Below are 21,492 nucleotides of genomic sequence, written 5' to 3'. Positions count from 1 at the left end.
CATCCATCTTGTCACAAACGGCAAGATTTCCTTCTTTTTCAAGGCTCAATAGTATTTCATTGTGTGTGTATATACATATATGTATGTACACCGTCTTTTCTTTACCCATTCATCTGTCAGTCTTACTTTGAATAAAAGTATCAAGATATCTTAAAACCTCTTAACATGGTGTGTAAAACTTAGCTTAGCATTCTTTTCTCAGAATCAATATAAGTTGATCCCTATTATAAGATTGATAGTAAAGATGAGAGTAACATTCATCCTTCAAACATTTTCTGCTCCTGTGAGGAAAAGATATGCCCCAGGATGGCTGGAACTATTATTTGTTAAGGTCTTAGAACAGAGCCTGGCACACAGTAGGGACTATGTAAGTGCTGGCTAAATTAAACTGGACAGTTCTTGCAGCTTATAAACCCTTTTGTATATGTTGCCTCTTTTGACTCTTGCAACAACCTTGGAGGTTGGTAGGACAGGAATTTTATTCCCACTTTACAGATGAAGAAAATGTAGTCCAGAGAGTTTAGGGAATTTGCTGTGGTCATTCAGCTAATAACTAGAAGGGATTAGTCTAGAATTCAGGATTCTGTTTCCCTTTTACGTGCTCAGGCTACAAGATCAGTGATGGCCAAGATTTAGTTTTCATGGACCAGTTGAAAAATTTGGGGAACTATGTAAGTTATTCCTCATTTCTCTCCTCCCCCCATTCCATGTGCATCTCTGACCTTCTCTGTGTCCAGGAGGCTGACCCCATGGACTGCACCATTTGGATACCCTTGCTGGCTGGCTTCCAGTTGGGTGTGGCCAATGGGAGTCCCTGGCAGGAGGCTGAGGGTGATAGGAGAGAAATGTTGCTTCAGTGCTGCATGTCAGGAGTCGCAATGTCCATCCAAAGCTATAGCTTCTGCTGGCTGGCCTTTTCCCCATGGCTCTAGCTCCCACCAGGCTCCAGTGACACCATTTCCTCCCCTTCTGGGCATCTCACCACCCTTGTTTATTCTCGCAACTCTCCCAGCTCTGTGAGTGGTCCCTTCGTTAAGGTCTCTTTATTTGAACCATCTGGGGTAAATTCTGTTTCCTGCTGAGACCCTGACTGTTACAAAGACCCATATTGACTTGCTTATTTTTAGATTGCCAAGTAAGGGCAGAAACAAATAGGCAAAATCCAAACGAAACTGATGTTTACTACTGCTCCATTTATCTCGTTAAAATAAAGATATCTTAACAACAAAAAAAGGGGGAAGGGAATAATTGTAGAAAATCTCACTGGATTACCTTATTCTCATTTTATATAACAAATAAAACTAGTGAGAACTTTATCAGAGATTGGATGTGGTCCATGGGCCAACGTTTGGAAGCAAATAGGTGAGATCACTCTACCATTCCAGCAATAGTTCCTCTAGTATTTAACATAGTTAGAAAGAGATCCCAGTACATTACACTTGCATTTCCTGATACATTTTACAATGTTCTTATGAAGTCCCATAAATGCTCCATGGGCTTTTTTCAACAAACCTGCATTGAACAGCTATTCTGTGTCCCCTCCCCCAACTGGGAATATACAGGTGTATAAGACACGATCCCTGCCGTCACAGTCTAGTGGGGGTGACAGACAAGAAAAGAGGCAACTGTAATGTTTTGAGGGCAATGCAAGAAGAAGGTCAGCATGGGTTGTAGGAGCACATTGCAGACACTGCAACTGGTTTTCTTGGGGGTGGGGGTGAAGTGGGGACTCCTAGAACAGGTGACATTTGAGCTGAAGCTTTGGAGCATTGTAAGAGTTTGCCTAACGGACAAAGAGAAAGCACATTTCAAGCAAAAAGTCTGGCTTGAATAAAGGGGGCGTGAGAGAATGTGGTCCCCATGGGAGTGTGTTCTGAAATTAACTGGGCGTGGCTGGATTGCAGGGTTGAGGGTGAGACACAGAATGGAGCATAGGATGAGGAACTTCATATTCAGCACTGAGGGATTTAGCCTCTATTCTGCAGGGAGCTGTGATTTATTAGAGGTTTTTTTTAAATTTTTTTATTAAGGGGTGGGACATGGTCAGATTGGCATGTACAAAGATCTCTCTGGTTATCACTTAAGAGATGGATTGGAAGAGACTGGGATTAGGGGCTCAGATTCCAGTAGGATGTTGCTGCAATGGTTTAGAAAATAAAAAAAGTGAGGTTCTTGATTCAAGAGACAGAGTAGATGCAATATTCCCAGTGCAAATCTCCTCAAATCCACCTGCTGATCAGGGAGGAAGTCAGCAAGAGTCTTGCTTTGAATGTTCCTCTTAGCTTTAGCTTCCAATCTGCCACCTCATAACCCTAGACCCCATCAGTCTATGTAAGGCGGCAACCGAGAAGTTCCCACCCTCTCTTGAGTTTCTTGACTCACGAGGAGTTAGGAACCTCATGAATGCTATGATTTTACAAAGTGGTGTATTGGTGAAATAAAAGACAGGCTGCGTATCCTAGGAAATAACCCCAGGCAAGTGCCACTTCCTTTATTTGTGAGTACTCTGCCTGTGTGTCTGTACAGTTAGAACCTGAAGGTTTAGATCTCTTCTGTGTGTGTGTGTGTGTGTGTGTGTGTCCTAGTCTCCCTGTGCCCACTTGCCCAATCTCACCTTGGAAAATGAAACCTTGTTTGGCATCTGCCGAGGAGCAAATCTCCTGATTGCAAAGTTGGACCCGGTGAGTTTTCAGAAACTGCTGTGTGATTGGGGCTACATTTCTCTGGGCTTTTTGTCAGCTTCTTCATTCTAAAACAATGAAAATTTTACACACATAAACGAATCATTTTCATGAGTTCTGTAGCATGGAGAGTTTTGGTTTTATTTATCACGTGCATCAGTTTGTCTATGTATTTTAGAAATTTTCCTACTAGTTCCATGGTAAACTAGGAAAGACAATTTACCCAAATATAACCTAAGCATCACTGTCTTATTGGGCTGTGGAGTATTAGGCAAATTACTTACCCTCTCTCAGACTCAGTATCATCATGAGTAAAACAAAAAGTGTTTTATAAACTCTAAGGTGCGTCATGAATACTATTATTGCTGTTGTTATTAGTAGTAACACAATTTGGATATATTTCAAATGTCATTGTAACCTTTGGTGGTTATGGTGAGTCTAGATGGCTCTTACAGATTTCAGATCTGGTATCTTTTGTAGGTGAATACAAGAGAAACTACTCTTGAGTGACTAGAATAGATTACTTGTTTATATGTTTAGGTTCTAGAGAAATTTCCACTATAGTTCCTGCCCTGTAGCTGGCTACTATTATTAATAATTTATGATAAAAGATAAACTTTCCAAAGTGTTTGATAGCTGATTTGCATTTTCACATGCCTTAGGCAAATTGATCCTCATAATAACCGTGTGAATTAATTTAGATGATGTCATTATCCCCATTTTACAGATGAAGAGAGTGAGACTCAGAGAGGTCAATTGTGTCCAAGCTCATACAGTAAATAATTGGAACAGTGACCTGAGCTACAGTGCTCTGACTCCAAATTCTCCTTTCTTCCCATTATACCACCTGCGTAGGGCTGTAATATTTATTTATTTATTTATTTATTAAATTTTTATATATTTTTTAAATTTTTTCTTTATTGCAGTAACATTGGTTTATAACATTGTATAAGTTTCAAGCGTACATCATTATACCTCTATTTCTGCATAGATTACATCATGTTCACCACCCAAATACTAATTACAACCCATCACCACACACATGTGCTGAGTTATCCCTTTCACTCTCCTCCCTCCCCCCTTCCCCTCTGGTAACCACCAATCCAATCTCTGTCTCTATGTGTTTGTTTATTGTTGTTATCTACTACTTAATGAAGGAAATCATACAGTATTTGACCTTCTCCCTCTGACTTATTTCACTTTGCATAATACCCTCAATGTCCATCCATGTTGTCACAAATGGCTGGATTTCATCGTTTCTTATGGCTGAGTAGTATTCCATTGTGTATATATACCACATCTTCTTTATCCATTCGTCCCTTGACGGGAACTTAGGTTGCTTCCAAGTCTTGGCTATTGTGAATAATGCTGCAATGAACACAGGGGTGCATGTATCTTTACGCATTGGTGTTTTCAAGTTCTTTGGATAAATACCCAGCAGTGGAATAGCTGGATCATATGGTAGTTCTATCCTTGATTTTTTGAGGAATCTCCATACTGTTTTCCATAGTGGCTGCACCAGTTTGCACTCCCACCAGCAGTGTATGAGAGTTCCCTTCTCTCCACATCCTCTCCAACACCTGTTGTTTCCTGTCTTGTTAATTATAGCCATTCTGACGGGCGTGAGGTGATATCTCATTGTAGTTTTGATTTGCATTTCCCTGATAGTTAGTGATTTTGAACATCTTTTCATGTGTCTGTTGGCCATCTGTATATCTTCTTTGGAGAAATGTCTGTTCAGGTCTTTTGCCCATTTTTTAATTGGGTTGGTAGTTGTTTTGTTGTTGAGATGCGTGAATTCTTTATATATTTTGGAGATTAAGCCCTTATCAGATGTATGGTTTGCAAATATCTTCTCCCAATTCTTAGGTTGTCTTTTTGTTTTGTTGATGGTTTCCTTTGCTGTGCAGAAGCTTTTTAGTTTGATGTAGTCTCTAGGAACAGGAACCAGACAAGGATGCCCAGTCTCACCACTCCTATTTAACATAGTGCTGGAAGTCCTAGCCAGAGCAATCAGGCAAGAGAAAGAAATAAAAGGGATCCAAAATAGAAAGGAAGAAGTGAAACTGTCACTATTTGCAGATGACATGATTTTATATATAGAAAACCCTAAACAATCCACCAGAAAACTTTTAGAAGTAATAAACGAATATGGTAAAGTTGCAGGATACAAAATCAACATACAAAAATCAGTTGCCTTTCTATACACCAACAACGAAGTAGCAGAAAGAGAAATTAAGAATACCATCCCATTTACAATTGCAACAAAAAGAATAAAATACCTAGGAATAAACTTAACCAAAGAGGTGAAAGGTCTGTACACCGAAAACTATAAAACATTGGTGAAAGAAATTGAAGAAGATGCAAAGAAATGGAAAGATATTCCGTGCTCTTGGATTGGAAGAATTAACATAGTTAAGATGTCCATACTTCCTAAAGCCATCTATAGATTCAATGCAATCCCTATCAAAGTTCCAACAACATTTTTCACAGAAATAGAACAAAGAATCCTAAAATTTATATGGAACAACAAAAGATCTCGAATAGCTAAAGGAATCCTGAGAAAAAAGAACAAAGGTGGAGGTATCACACTCCCTGGTTTCAAAATATACTACAAAGCTATAGTAACCAAAACAGCATGGTACTGGCACAAAAACAGACACACAGATCAATGGAATAGAATTGAAAGCCCAGAAATAAACCCACACATCTATGGACAGCTAATCTTTGACAAAGGAGCCAAGAACATACAATGGAGAAAAGAAAGTCTCTTCAACAAATGGCGTTGGGAAAACTGGACAGCCACATGCAAAAAAATGAAAGTAGACCCTTACCTTACACCATACACAAAAATTAACTCCAAATGGATTAAAGACTTGAATGTAAGACCTGAAACTATGAAACTTCTAGAAGAAAACATAGGCAGTACGCTCTTCAACATCGGTCTTAGCAACATATTTTCAAGTACCATGTCTGACCGGGCAAGAGAAACAATGTAATATTTATTGACATGATTTGTTTTTCCATTTCCTGTCCCTGTTCCCCCGCCATACTTTCATGTAGATGGAATATACTTTTGTGCCTCATTGACTTTCAACTTGGCCATATGACTTGCTTTGGACAATGGATTGTGAGCAGATGTGATATAAACCATGTCTAAACAGAAATTGCACAAGAACTTACATGGCTTGACTCTACAACTTGAGTGTCTGTTCTCTGCCATAAGAACAGCAGGCCCCGAATATCATTGCTCCTTGAGCCTGGGTCTGGGAAGGAGAAAATGTGTGTAGCTCAATGGAACCCAGCAGAACACAGTGGAGTCCAGGTAAGTGCAGCAGAATCAGCTCTCAGCCCTCATGTAATGAGGGCAAGAACTAAACGATTGTTGTTGTAAACTATTAAGATTTGGGAGGCATTTTGCTGTTGCTACAAAAGCTGACTAATAAATGACCCTATTTTTCTTAGAAGCTGATTTGGTTTTGAGACTTTGATTGGGTCTAATTTCACCTTTCTTGAGCCTTTTGATGCTCAAATGGAAATCTGGTGCGACCAAAGGACTCAGCCAATCATCAGTGTTATCTGTCTCAAGCACAAAGCTTGGAATATGCAAGTTTTCAGTAAATGTGTGTGTTGCTAAGAATGATGAAAACCTGGAGCTCTAGTTCAGGGGCCCTATATTGGCCCTGGGAGTATAGAACAAAATGCTGGATACTGAAGGATGTTTTGGTAGGCAAGGAACTCTCTGGATGAAATGAGGCAGGTAGGGGTAAGGGCTAAGAACCAAATCTACTCAAACATAAGAAAAGCCTTGGTGTGAAAGTTCACCTGTAAAAGGATGTTCAGCTAAGCTGTCACAGTATGGAAGCAAGTTTGTAAAATGACTAAAAATATGCAAATTTCCTTGGAACTTTGCAGCCAGCTGTTACCCCTTTTAGTCTTCTCAATCTGAGGCACAAAGTCAAACCCCTTTATCCTTCCAGGATACCGAATATTGTCCCCAGAGGAGTGAAACTTGACTGCTTACTCTACTGAAGCTGTGCCCCAGCCCTTCTCAAGGCCCACTTGGCATCATTGTGATTATAGTTTGTTCTGTTACAGAAAATATCTCAAATGACTGGAACCACATTTGTCTTATTTACACGGTATCTCCAGTGCCTGGCACGGTATCTGCCTACAGTAGGAACTCCATGAATATTTGTTGCATTTATGATATAATAAAAATTTCTTCACCTTACCTGAAAACTGGATGTCCTCCGACAATAAGTCTTTGCAATTCTCTGCCGTGAAGATTACTCTGCCTGTTGCCTGGTGGTTTCATGCGATGGAAAGGGTTCCATACAGTCCCTCGCCTCCTCTCTTGCTCTGTTGTCACCTTTCACAGTTTCTTGCCAGGCTCTTGGCCCTTGCAATCTGCGGCTACATTTACACTACACCCCACCAGATTCAGCGTGGAAGTCTGCTGACCTCCACGTTGCTCTCCTATCTTCACTAACCCTTTTAACCTGAATCACAGGCTTTCCTTGAATCCTATTCCTGGTCGACTTTCTTAGAGACTTCAACATCCTTGCTGATACCCACTCCTACAGGTTAGTTTCACAGTTCCTAAGCCTCTTGAAATCTGTGACCTTCATTTTTACTCCATATGTTAAATCTTTTAAGCCTCAGAAAAAATAGAATTTTAACCTTTCAGTGCAAGAAGTGCCATTAAGGATCATCTAATTCAACCCCATCATTGTTCACATAAGGTGACTTGAGGAAGGCACTTGGTCAAGTGAGTTAATAGCAGAGCAGAGAATAGAACTCACTGTCTTTCTTCCTGGCTTAGAATTCTTTCAGCTGGACCATCTTACCTTCCCAGGCAGACTTCTCTTGTCTTACCATCAACACTGGTGAGTAACCACAGTGCACATGACATACTCGAAAGTGTTACTACTACGAACTTGAATCAAAGCATGTGAGGTTCACTTTCAATTTAGGGAATATTTTCATGCTCGAATTTTTAAATTTTTTTAAATATCTATGGAAAAAACAGAGACCTAGTTCTAGTTTAAATTAGTCCACAGCATTTTCTTAAGCAAGCAAATAACCTTTGCTTCAACTTGCTCCTTAGTCACAGATTAGAATGAATTCAGTTAAATTCAAATAACATGCCTACATGCCAGGTATGGAAAACTAAGTGCCTATATTTTCAAGGAACTTACAGATCAGGAGAGGAGAGAGAGATGTAAAGAGTTAAATGCGATGCAATGTAAGAAGAGGTGTAATAGAAGAATGCATAAGGTTTTGCATGCATGCCAAGAGGGAGGAGTCACCCCCTTGGCTAGAGAGGCCCGAAAAGAGTACAGAGGATGTGACTCTTAAACCATATCTTAAGGATGAATAGGCATTTTCTAGATAATTGAGCTGATGGTGGTGTTGGGGACAAGAGGTGAGGGGTCACAGGGGTGAAGATTAAAAGGTGTTCATTGAGCCAGCCCTGATGGCCTAGTGGTTAAAGTTTGGCACTCTCACGGCTTGGGCTGCCCGGGTTCGTTTCCCGGTTGCAGAACCATACCACCCACCTATCAGTAGCCATGCTGTGGCAGTGGCTCACATAGAAAAATTAGAAGAACTTACAACTAGGATATACAACTATGTACTGTGGCTTTGGGAGGAAAAAAAAAGTGTTCATTGGGTTGTACAATGTAGAGCTCGCAGGTATTCTTGGTGAGAGCATTTAAGGGGTTGAGCTGAGAAGTGCATGATAGAGTCTAAGTCCATTAAAAGTGGACAACTCTTGGCTTTGAAAACGAGGGAAGAAGAGGGCAGTAGCTACTACACAGTGATATAGGGACGTAGGAATGGAAGAAGGCATTAAAGTTAGGAGACACTTGCTCACATTTCTCAGTAGTGGGGGAAGGATCCAGTGGAGAGGGAGGATTTGAACAATCAAAAGTTGAGGGACCATTGATGGGAAAGGATAAGACAAAGAATGATAAGGAAGAATGTATCTGGAGCAGAAGGAGGAATATCTCTTCTTTGGACATTGGAGGAAGAAGGTCAGGGTAATGTGGGTGTAGCATGGTTGTTGGTGTGGAGGACAGAGGATAAGGGAATCCTGGCTTGGTTACCTGTTTTGTCTGTGAAATAATTTTCTGTAAGATCGTCTGAGACAGAGGGATGCAGGGAGGACAGGGCTTGAGGTGAGTGGTGAGGTTTGGGGCAGTCACTGAGGGGGATAGAGAGGGAACTGGCCCCACAGACGAGTAAGAGCAATACTAGGTGAAGCACATCGAGGGTTCAGCTGACATTAAAGAGCTTGAACCTGTGCTGACACTAATCTGAAGAGTGGTGTCATCTTCTTGGACTCCATCTTGGATGACATCTGGTGATAACTAGGATGAAACAGTATTTTGTTCTGTTGGGGTCTCTATAAATTCGTGTGTTGGTTTAAGGTTTTGTCAATGCTATGTTCTAAGCACTTGATTCTTACTTCGTCTCTGGATTCAGCTATTCCAGATGACTTTATGGTTCTGTAAATCAGGGTTGCACAGGACGACGATAATAGCAAGAAATTCCCTGAGAAGGCACAGGACCTGATTAGCACTTATATATGGAAATGTCGCATTTCTAATAAAAATAAAACCGAGAAACCTCCAAGTTGGCACTATATGTAGAATTCCTTGAGAGGGCAGGGCAAATGAGTCAAGAAATCTCAGCCTTTTCTCCCAAGATTCACTTTCCTGCTGGAGCTTCTCAAGTATTACTGCTGCCACCATGATGCTGTCCTCCAAAGAACACCTTCTGCCTTTCACATTCAGAGCAACTCTATAGGTAAAAGACTCACCCACTTGTCCAGCTGAGTTGTTCAATGAGACTTGCTTAGAGATGGTGATGGGAAAATAAAACTAGAGTGTTGTGAATCTAGATCTTTATTTAAGTTACATAGGGCTTCCTGCCTTCCTAGTTGTCTCTCCCCCTTCACAGAGGGGACGCCCTTCTATCACACACTTCTCAGGAGAGTAGCTATGGACATTTCTACTTCTTGATGTTAGATCCAGAGAGAGAAGACCTTCTTTGTAGGCCTCAATCAGATCACAGTAACAACTTACAGCACAGTGACCTCAATGGTCATAGAACAAGATTCGCATATAAGGAACCTGTTTCCTTGTAGCAAATGTGGTAGAGATGTGGTAGCAGGACCAGCAAGAGCATCAAATTATTTTTAGTTCTGTTTACCAGGTGCCTATTATATGTTTTATGATTTACATATATTATCCTTAACCCTTATATAAATGTTATTGAGAGGGATATTATCATCCCATTTCACAGATTTAAAAAAATGAGGCTCTGAGAGACAAAGTAACTTATCTAAGGTCACAGAGCAAGTGGCAGAATTGGGAGTCTAAACAGATCTGCCTGATCCCAAACTAATGTTCTTTCCTGCTTCTTCTCACATTTGGTCCTCATGCTTAAGATCTATGCCTGTAGGAGGAATGAGAAGTTTAGGGGTGCATCTGAGAGAAGAGGGAAGAGAGAAGCCAGAGACATTAGGCACTGCTCAGGGGAAAGATCAGGGATAGAAAGCCCTAGGGGTGGCGTGGCCTGGAAGAGTCACTGGCGGACACAGGTGTCTAATCTGAATTCATAAGTGGTTTGCTGTGGGGAGGAAGTTGTCAGTCTTTTCCTCCATCTTCTCCACAGATCTTCAGTAAAGTTGACCTTACTCATGGTTGTCTTTGGAAAGACCCTGAAGAGGTCTCAGTCCTGCATTTGAGTTGATGTGGGGTGAAAAGAGAGATAGCATGCATGGGACCGAGGAGCTGGAGGTGAAGGGGACAAAGGACTTCTGGGGTACTTATGTGTTGGTAAGATTATTCTCGCCACAGTATGAGAGCTGGATGTGAGGGAGAGAAAGAGAGGAGCAGTCGAGGAGTGTAGGGGGAAGAGCCTTCTCTGAAGAGATGATGAGCTTCAAACCAAAACAAGGCAGTGGGAATAGCAAAGAGGAGCCAGATTTGAGGAACTTTTCTGAGGTAGAACCAAGACTTCTTGGTGATTCAGGATGAGAAAGAGGGTAGAGTCAAGGCTAGCTCCAAAGTTTAGGCGCTGTGAGTATGTTGAGAATGTGGAGGAAAAGAAGATTGAGAGCCCAAAAAGAAAAGCAGACGAGGGTTGTAGCATCAAAAGAAATAGCCAGAGAAGTCTCCGTCACAATGTCCGGTGGGTGGAGCAGTGATGTTTATACTTATTGAAGCCTCAGACTCAAAATCCTTCCTTCACCTGGTAGTTTAGCTGAAGCCCAAAAGGTGCCAGTGGCAGTTGTGTTGGTAGGAGGTTGGGGGAGGGGGACCCCCGCCTGCTCCCTGATCCATGGCGCCTGCTGGGTGCTCAGGAGTTCCCATCGATCCTCAGACAACAGTTTGAATAATTAAACAAATAGAAGCTAATGAGACTAAACCGTGAGAGGGTGCAGGAAAGAACAGAATAGGAACAAAAGAGAGAGTTATCGGAAGACCAGGGATAACAGACTGCTGGGGAAAGACAGAAAGTTCCTGGCTTCTTCATGCCCCATAGCAAAAGGCTTCAGAGCTGGAGGGCTAATTATGAGGCAAAAAAGAATTAAAAGAGTGGCTAGCTGTGGCTACAAGGAGAGAGTTTGTGGAATTTTGTTAGAAAGAAAGGGGAAGAAGAAGACCAAAGGCCCATAAGTGGAGGATATGAGCTCTCTAGGACACCAGAGAAACCCACAAATGTGTAAAAATGTGACCCAAATGAAGCTTATTGTGGATAAGAGGAAGAAAGAAGACATGGGGCAAACTCGGAGATTTTAAAGCAGGGAATTTGTACCAATTGATGCAGAAATTTTGTAGAAATTTTATTGGTTTGGGGTGGGAAAATTATTTGCAAATATGCATTTTCGTGACAAGCATTTGATTTTTATAAAATCTTTTGAGGGTGAAATAAGAAAATCTATGAAAATGTTTTTAAAATGCTAAAGATATACACTATTATGGGGTATTAGTATCATTACTACAATTATTTTTTTCTGCACTTTTCTGTTCCTGGTGGTTCATTCAGTCGACAACATTTGTTGGCAACTACTACCTTGTAGACATTCTGTTCTGTACCATACATGAAGAGGAGAAGACGCTGTCTCTCTTCCAGGAAGTCAGAGTCTAGTTGTGGAAACAGTCAAGGAACTCGGTCCTGTGTGTTATTTGTTACCAGTGGGTATGCATGAGGCATCCTGTGAGTGGCAGGAGGGTTAGAGAGGAGTATGCGGATCTAACCGGGTTTATGGGTTGGAGGTGACACTTGAGTTGAGATTTTCCAGAAGAGTAAGATGTAGCCGGGTGGACAAAGGGAGTGGAGGTGGGAAGAATATACGTGGATTAAGAAAGAGTGAAGAGCAAGACACAACACCTAAAGGAGCTGCAGAAAGGTAGGTGTGAGGACGTGGCAGGATATAAAGCTGGAGGGGTCATCCCAGCCCAGGCCATGGAGGTGCCTTGCGGGTATTGCTAAAGGCCTTGAACATTATCTTAAAAACAAACTGGAACCACTGAAAGACGTGTCTGTCACCTATGTTGCCAACCCTGTATCACCATTGATTCTAGGTTGCGTGCTCAAATTAATCAGAATCCAGCCATACTGTCATTTACTAGCCTATGACTCACATGCCTTCTGCCTCAGTTTCCTCATCTGTGCAATGGGATACTAACAGTATGTACTTCATCAGGCTTCTTCCTAACGTGGAGAAGGCTCTATATACATTTGCTATTATTATTATCAGAGCAAATTAATTTTGTTTCTGTCCTGCTTTTCTTTCTGCTTTTTAAACTACCATGTTCCCATTGTAAGAAACATGCAGAAAATATTTCGAATTTTGTTTTAGATGCGAGCATTTTGGTCTAGAGACGTATTTTAATTGTGGAGGAAGGGTCATCTCTGTAACTTGCACTTTGCCCTGTTAAAGAGGCTGAATGCACTCAGAGGGTAAACAGAAATCTCTGAGGCTAGATTTTTGGAAGCAAGGCCACAGTTAGATGATGAGGAGGATGCGGCGGCTGTTCCTCACCTTGAGCCAAGACAGTTAGTGGCAATAACCGGCACACTGAGAGCTGTTCAGTTTAGCTGGTGTTTTTTACTTCCATGCATCATTAAATGCTCATAGAGTCTTAGTTATTCTGATTTCAAGGGTGAGAAAGCTGAGGCTCAATCCATATCCACGAATAGGCAAGACTTGATCGAGGTCTCCTGATTCCGCATCCTGTTCTCTTTCTGCTCTCCCACATAGGGTAGGAATTAAGTGGGAAAGCTAATTTTTCCTTTGAGGGCATGGAGGTCCAAGCTGGCTACTCACTGCATTCCTTGTTTGAGAGTTAAGGGAAATGCTGGCCAGCGTGCAGCTCCTTCCTATACATTTTCCTAAACCCAAGTGGGAAGATGGGTGAAACAGAGCCTAATTTGTTGTCTAGAATCCAACAAGTTTCCAGTAAACACCGTAAATTCCCTTGAATTTTCCAAATACGTGGACTCCTAGTGGGTTGGAAAAAGTGGACTTAGAGTTCTTAAAAAAAATGTCCTCCTCTCCTTCTACCCCTCTTCCATACTCACTTTGTAAGTTTTACAAAAGTATCATTTTCATTTTTACGCCTCTTGATTTTGTAGCATCAATAATTTGTTTTGAATATAACCACATCTGGTAATTTTAAATACTTGAGATATAAACTCCTAGGATGCTGACCAAAGACACAGGGGGATCGCGGGAGGAGAAGTGATCCTTTTGGTAAGGGAAGCTTGGAAGCCGCCAAGGGGAAGATTAAAAATTCTGCAGTCACTGTAACTTACTTTTCATCCAGAAATACAGTTGGAAAGAAACAGCTGCAATGGTTTGCTAAGCTGATTGTTCCAAGATAAAACATCATCATCTCTTTAACTTCATACTTTCCATCCATCTCCTCTCTCTCTTGTTTGCTACACTCATCTCTTTCCTTCTCCTCCATTCTTTTACTCCTGCTCCTTAGTCTTCCACCACCTTCCATATTGTGTTTCTTTTCCACAAGTACCCACTCCGGTAAAAGAGACTGAGACCTCACACACAGCTCTGAAAGAAAGAACATCCCTTAAGAAGAAAAAGCACAGTCTTTTCTTAGGAGAAATAGTGATTAGTTTCGTGGGGGAATTAAAAAAAGAAGCTTATGTCCACTTCTTTGCAAAGTTGCAGATCAAGGTTGCGTTACTGTTTACAGATAATGTGGAAGCAACGTGTAGGTGTGAGAAATGAACCATTCCCTCCTGGGTGAAACTTAGCCTATCCCCCTCTATCATAATTATCGGCAGATTCAGATTGAAGTGACTGTGGAGCGCGTTGTCCTTAAAGATATTCAGGGACGTGACCACTAGTGACTCTGATGGAAAAGACTGAGAGCAGTGCAGTTCATCACCGCAGCCCTGAAATGGCTGAGATATGCAAAAGGGCTGGTTTGATCCAAAAGGTATAAATAGCACGCGAGGGGGGAGGGTGAGCAGGGCTTGCAGACTGCTGTGTTTGAGGAACAATTTGACAGAGACAGAGCAAGATGATGATAACTTGGAAAAAGGATAATTTGTCATGATTACCTCGCTCCCCCTCCTCCCTAGAGAGGAATAGTTTTTACCCATTGGAATTCATGTGTGGGTTAAAAAAAAAAAAGATGCAAAATGGCATTGTAACGAAGAAAATATATCGTTTTATCTTTTCCTTTTCTGGGTCGACACTTTAGGTGCACAGTGGCATCAGACTGTGAAGGTTCTGCTAAAAACAGGTAGCATGTTGATAGGGTTTCTAAGGTTTTAGACATTTTGTATGAGTGCCTTCTTCAGTAGTAAGTACCACTTCTAAATGCGATGCTTCGGGTTTATGACTGCTTATGCAGTCACCAGACAGCATTGTCTCCTCCACCAATTTTGCCACAAATGCTTCTGCCCCGCAAACTCCAATGGTGCTAACTGCTCTCAAAGGTTCGAAAAGAAATCCTAAAATTTTCATAGCAAAAAGTTCAAGTAGCTTGCCTACTTTTCCTTTTCAAAATAATGTTCACTGATTTTTAAAAATCGAATTATAAAAGCAGCACATAGTCAGTGTAGCATTTTTGGAAATAAGGAAAGGTATGAAGATTTAGGAATAAAAGAGTATCTATAATTCCATCGCCCACGTGTGCCCGCAAGATGCCTGAGAACCTCGCAGTCTTCCACCTGACCCGTCATAGAGGTGGTTTTCTTTGGTTCTCTCTGCCTTTTCTCTTCTCTTCTCATATCTTCCCTTTCTCTCCTCTTCTCTTGTCCCCCTTTGTGTCTATGATTTTGGTTCATTGCCTCTGCCCCATGGCTAATCCCTTGGTTCCTTCAGGAACTACTCTGGTGGCGTATGGTTATATTTCTTTATGCCAAAACTTGATGAGCCACAGGAATATATTACAGAAAAATGACTCCATTTATTTGCCAAGAGAGGGGCACTCTAGAACAGTGTTTCCAGATTCCTGCCCTGTGGTAAGGTAACACCTTCTCAAATCTCTACTTCTGGGCCATGGGGTGGGTAAGAGTGGGCAGCCCTGGATGAAGGAGTAGACTGAAACTAGGGTTGCCAGATTTAGAAATTAAAATATAGCATGGCCAAATGTTTTGTGGGACATACTTAGATTTTAAAAAATTTGTTGTTTATCTGAAATTCAAGTTTAACTAGGTATCCTGTATTTTATCTGGCAAACCCAAGCTGAAATAGTAGCTGAACCTCCAGAAAGGTAAGGGATTGAAAAACAAAAGATAGAGACCAGGGAAGGTGGACTCATCACGATTCAGCAGGTTTGTGGGAGTCCTGTTTGTTTCCAGTACTGGATATTTCCACCCCCAGGACCTAAGTCTGACCCTCCCTCTCTCTCCTCTCTCTACCCTCAAACCGTCACCTGATCCTGTGGATTCTGTCACCTAAAAACTCTTTACCCACCATCCCACCACTACTGTCCCTTCAGATCTTCATTGTTGATCTCCTTGGACATGTGAGGCCTCCACAGACCAGAATCTAATATGTTCTCCTCCAACCCATTTTTTACAATGCTGTTGAGACGCCTTTCTAAACATAAAGCTAGTCAAGTCCACTCCCCTCCTTAAAACCCTTCAAAAAGTTCCCATTGCCCTTAGGATAAAGCCAAATTCTAGAAAATCTGGCCAGACCTTCCTAATATGGCCTCTGCCCTCTTCTCTACCCTCATGTCAGGCTCCTCTTTGCTCCTTTATATTCATCCTAATTTTTTCCCCCAATTTCCTGAATGAGATGTGTTCTTTCTTGCATTGTGGCCATTGTACACTTTTTTCATTCATTCAAAAAACATTTATTTCTCCTCTACTAAGTGCCAGGGGCTGTGCCTATTGTCGAATCCACAGAGGTGAAGAAGCCACGGTTCCTGTCCTCATGTAGGTCTAAACCAGGGCCTCAACACTCAAATGCATAGAGGGGCTGGGCTGGTCATACTAACGAGGGAAAGAACTGGGGGAAACACAGCTTCCTTGCTCTATCCTACCTTTTCCACCTTTGGTAGAAGCCTAGATGTAAGAAGCATTTTGCTTTTTCTTGAACCCTCCTATTAGAAGGACAGCATCACAAGCTTGATGATAAATGGCAGCTGACCTAGGCCTCACTACTTGGGATGCAAGAAGGAGTGGTGGGGACTGGGGGCAAATTAGGCCCTGTTCAAAGGGTCAATCACTACTCGATTCCCGCCAATTGTTACCATGATGGAATTTCAAGAGAAATCGGAAATCTGAATTTTAAAGGGAAATCTTCATTATTGGCCAGTAATGAACAACAACAACAACCCCACAAAACTATGAGCCAGAGAAAATATATCTGTTGGTTTGCTTTTTTCCTTGGTCCTCTAGTGTTGGAACTCTGATTATTCTGACTGCCTGATTCACATATTACATCCTATTTATCTGAAAGACTCTTATTCATCCTTTAGGCCTCAGCTTAAAAGTAACTTCTGACATAACCATCCTTAACTGCCACTCACGGCCCTTGACTGTGTCAAGTTCCTCTCCAGGTGTTTCCATAACAGGAGCACTCCAGGGAAGCTTTCTTTCCCCATCATAGCACTTATTCCACTGTACTGTAATTGCCTCGGTAATTGTGTCTCTTGCAGTCGATAGTAACCTCCACGAGGGCAGCAGCTCTGTTGATGGTGTTGACTTCTGTTCCCACAGTGCGGTGTGCCTGGAGCATAAGGGTGTTTAGAAGCTAATGGTCAGATGACTGAGTGATGTTTGTATTCTGCAACACGCATGGCTGTGAGCCCACTACATTCTCTCTACTTCCTTAGGAGTTAGGCAGTTCATTCATTTGCAGGATTCTGCAGCCCCCTTCTTTATCCTCACCTTCATGCTCCAGGCTTTGGTCAGCCGTCATTGTGCTCAGCCCTCGCTGCAGAGATGTGAGGGGGGTTTAATCCTGCTTGCTTCTTGCCAGAAAGATCTGAGTATGAATAAAAAGCAGAGCCCTTGTTGGGCAGAAACACGGATGTTCAGACCCTATCTGTGTAACATCTAACATCCCTCTCTCCCCCACAACTCAGTGGGGTCAGTGTTTAACCATTCTGTACCCAGGATCATCTGGCTCCGTGGATGCTCCTTGATATTAGCAAAATGTACCAGACATTTTTGATAAATAAGAATGATGCACTCAGAGAGAATTTTTATTACAATAACTACTTCAGGAAAGATCTTGATATTAATCTAATTCTTCAGAGTAAATATTGTATTTGTTAAGAGGCCAAGGTTTTTTTTCCCTAAAAATTTGCCTTTGATTTATCAGTTTAGTTTCTGAAGCTCTATATGAAGTCTAAGGGGTACTTTACACATATGTAAGGTGAGGAGATGGGGTTGTGTGTGTACGTGTGTTTGTGTGTGTGTATGTGTGTGTGTGTAGGGACCCACAAGTGCCCTGGGCCATTTTTGACAGGGAGTGGACTGGATGAGGGGCTGGGCAAACTCTTGGGGCAGAGATGAGATGAACATCTCCTCTCCTGGATGACGTGCTGGTTGCTATTGATTGGTAGTCATCAGCAGACAACACCAGGGGAGCCAGGTTCCCACTCAGCTCCCGGCTGACGATGCTGATGGACGGTGCCTGCTCAGGGAGATGCCTGTGGTCCCTCCAGCTCACTCTGTTTGTCCATGTGATCCCTCCTCCTCTCTCCTCTCAGCCCACTGAGTCTTTATTCTAGTCTAGTGGCAGGAATAACCCAGTCTGAAAGTATGCTCTAAATCTTTCCATCTTACACCTGGACCAGTGGCTTTGAACTCGAAATTTAAGACTATGCCCTCTTGGTTTTCTGGTTCTCAGTGTCCTCTTTACCTCCAAGTGTTAGGTGACTCACATCTAGACGAGTGGGCATGTGTGGAGGGGGATGTCCTTGGAGGAACAGTGAAGAAATTCCATGACAGCAGTCGTGAAGAAAAAACTCACCAATTTACTACGTCAAAAATATGACTTTGTACCACACAGGTTTGTCTTGTATCCTACTTGCTTGTAAATATATGTTCAAGATTTTAATGGGAGAATATCTCTAGGGGGCAGACTCTAAAAAAACTCAGGCATATTTGCTAGCTGACCAGAGGATTAGCTCTTGAAAAAGTAGAATAAGGATGATAACTTGTATCACCCTCCATTTGCAAGTGCTTTTACGTGTGGTGTTATCCTCATGCCCAGACTGTGAAAGAGGCAGGATGGGTGGTATTTTCCAGTTTAACAGATGAAGTCTCAGAGAGGTTATGTGACTTCCACAGAGTTGCAAAGCTAGTAAATGGCAGAGGATCCAGGCCTTTGGACTCCAGTCCAAGTCTCGTGCTGCTACTCCCAGGCTGCCTCTCCATGATATGGAATGGTTAACCCCGTCACTGAGCAGTCTGTGCCCAGGAGGTGCCTACAGGGCAGGGACAGGATGTGTCCCCACCCATAGGGTCCTACACACCATCGTATGTCCTACGGACAGTCAGCCCAGACAGACAAGCTGCCCTGGGTGAGCTTTCATGGAGAAGACCTCTTGGCCTCTTTTCCTACCATGGCTGACAGGACCGCAGAAATCTCTGACTTGTTTCTTAGGTAAATGTTTAGTTAATTAGTTAATCAGCCCATCACTTTTATTTATTGATGCCCAGTCCTGGGCTAGGCTGTGGGGAGAGAGATGTGTAAGTTGTCCCCATCTGACTACAATGCAGAGGAATGAGGAATGAGGAATGAAGCGTACTGTCAGTAAGTGCTGACAGCCACGTACAGAGTGCAGAGTTAGAGGTGTTGATGTGGTGCTGTGGGACGTGGTGGTGGGACCATTAACCAAAACCAGGGTCAAGGAATGTTTTCATGGAGTGAACAGAGATGTTGATCAGGCTGGAGTCAAGGAAGGACATGCCAGCAGAGGGATCAGCTTGAAGAAAGTCATGGAAGCTTGAGCGTTAGTAGGTCGATGTAACTGGCATTGAGTTGAGGGGTGAGTGATGGGAGAAGAGGCCATGGAGATGGACAGAGGTCAGATTATGCGGGGCCCTAAAACCTAGGCTAGATCTGGACTTCATGCTGAAGCAGGTGAGAATCACTGGGGGATGGTGATGAAGGCGATCATAATAGTAATTAAAACAAACAAACAACTTTCCTGCTGCAGCGTGGAGGATGAATGAGAGGGAAACGAGACTTGGGGCTGTAACATCAGTTAGGGGAGGGGCACCATCAGAGGCCGGGGAGGGCAGGAATACATTTGAGAGGTGTTAGCAGAGAGAATTGACATCAGTAGAGATGGATTTGATGTAGTAATGGGTGAGAGAGGGCACACTCCAGGTCAACACCCATTCCTGGACAAGTGGCCACTGCCGCCCATGAGAAAGAGGGTGGGGTGGATGAATCCGGTTTGGCCACGTAATTGTGGCGGTGTTTTACAGGCAGGAGGGAATCATGGTCCAGTGTTCCAAGGTGTGAGCAGAGGTGCCTACTTCCACCCCTGGAGGAACTAGCTCAGAAAAGCTCTTGTGGCCTCTCTTTCTCTCTCACAATATCAATTGGAGATCTGTGAGAGGATCTGGAAAGCACCAGAAGGTATTCTCAGCTGCCCTGCAGACTTGTGTCTTCATGCTGCAGGACCTTCATCTCATGAGCTTCAGGTCTGCTTAGGCGATAAGGAGAGAGAAAAGAGAGCAACTTGCAACACAGCTGTAATTAAAATCAAGAATTAAAGAATAACGCCCTCGCCAGGCCTGTCGGGGGAGAAGAGGAATAAGTTCAAATTAAACTTCAGTCGATCCGGATCTGAAATAGATTTAAACCAGCACCACGAAGCCAGGGCAGGTTTTTAAATCAAAACCTGGGCTTTGGCTTCCTTTTGTTAACGAAATGCCCTTACTTGATGGAACACCAAATCCTCGTTAAGTTGCAAACACTGGACTACACAGGATGGCGAATGAGCAATTCCACTTAAAGGCTGCAGCTCTCCACACGTTGCCCCAGAAGGAAAAAGAGTTATAAAGCTCAGGATTACACAAGGCATGGTAAGTGTTTTTCTCCTTCTAACACTAAACAGGCTTGGAAAATGGCCAATGCAAGAGAGAGAGAGAGAGAGAGAGAGGGAAAGATAAGAGAGAGAGAGAGAGCACGAGAGAGACACTCTGTAGTCAGCCTCCTTCAAGAATGAAAAATAAACTTTTTCCCCCCAGCAGAAAAAAAATAAAAAAACCCTGAAGAAAAGCAGACAGCTGCTAACTAGTTGTCTAGCTGTCTATTTGTGGACACTTCCTTTCATCTTGTCATATCTTTTGTGCTGTTTGAAATGTTTGGAGCTTAAGAGTGGAAGAAAGCTCCGTGGAATCCAAACTTTTATTAAAGAAAGGGAGAGGGAGACAGCAAAGTTCTGACAACGAGTGTGTGTTTAGATGTCGGGGCCATATTCTGCCCGTATACCAAGCAGAGGGGAGATTTATTTTTAGCTAAATGAAGCCCCAAAACACACTTCTATTAAAAAATACACAAGAAGATAACGTGTAAGAAACCAACCTGTTTTATGGGGAGGCTGCGGAGAGAGACAAATGGACCTGAGGAAGGGGCAGGAGAGGGGCCTCCTTCCCTGGCTTGGCCAGGGTCCCTTTGTGCTGGTTCATTGGAATGCTAATTTCTGCTCCATTGTCCCTGAGAAGCCACTCTGCTTTCTCTTGCTGGAAGCCCTTTCTTACTCTCTTGTCTTTGGTGGTCTTCACCAGCTGCTCCTATTAGCTTAGAGCCTCAGGAGATTTTATTTCCATGAATGTCGTTTTGCCCAGACCTCTTTTTTTTTTTGATTGATTCCTCAATTTGATTTTCATTCCTTCTTGCATTCTTCGTCAGGGGTTAGACCACCAGATTATGGTTTTCTTGTCAAAATTAGAAACCCAAAGTGGATTGTCACAAGGATCCTGGGGTTTTTGCCTTTGACATCCATTTCGGAGGAAATGGAGATTGAAATCTTAGCAGGAGAATCTCTTCAGGGACTCTTTGATTTTCCTTTAAAAGGAACCAAGTCCTGAATTAAAATAAATACCTAGACTTCAGATGAGGCGACGGTGAATCAACAGAGGCCCAAGTCTTTGTTTCTCTGGCTGTCTGTGTGCACCATAATTAGGGGGAAAGAGCTTAGGGAATTATCTGCAGCTCAGCTTTCACAGCCAGTTTTCTTTTCAAACTGGATCCCTACCATAACGCTCAGAAAATGTATTTGAAGGACTTCTCTGGTCTGGTATGCTGCGGCAACGACAGATGGGCAGAAGCCGGAAAGATGGG

Source organism: Ceratotherium simum, chromosome 29 (genome assembly GCF_057802395.1).
Source record: "Ceratotherium simum simum isolate JZ-2026a chromosome 29, ASM5780239v1, whole genome shotgun sequence".
NCBI classification, from domain to species: domain Eukaryota; kingdom Metazoa; phylum Chordata; class Mammalia; order Perissodactyla; family Rhinocerotidae; genus Ceratotherium; species Ceratotherium simum.
Note: the sequence above shows the minus strand (reverse complement) of the source record.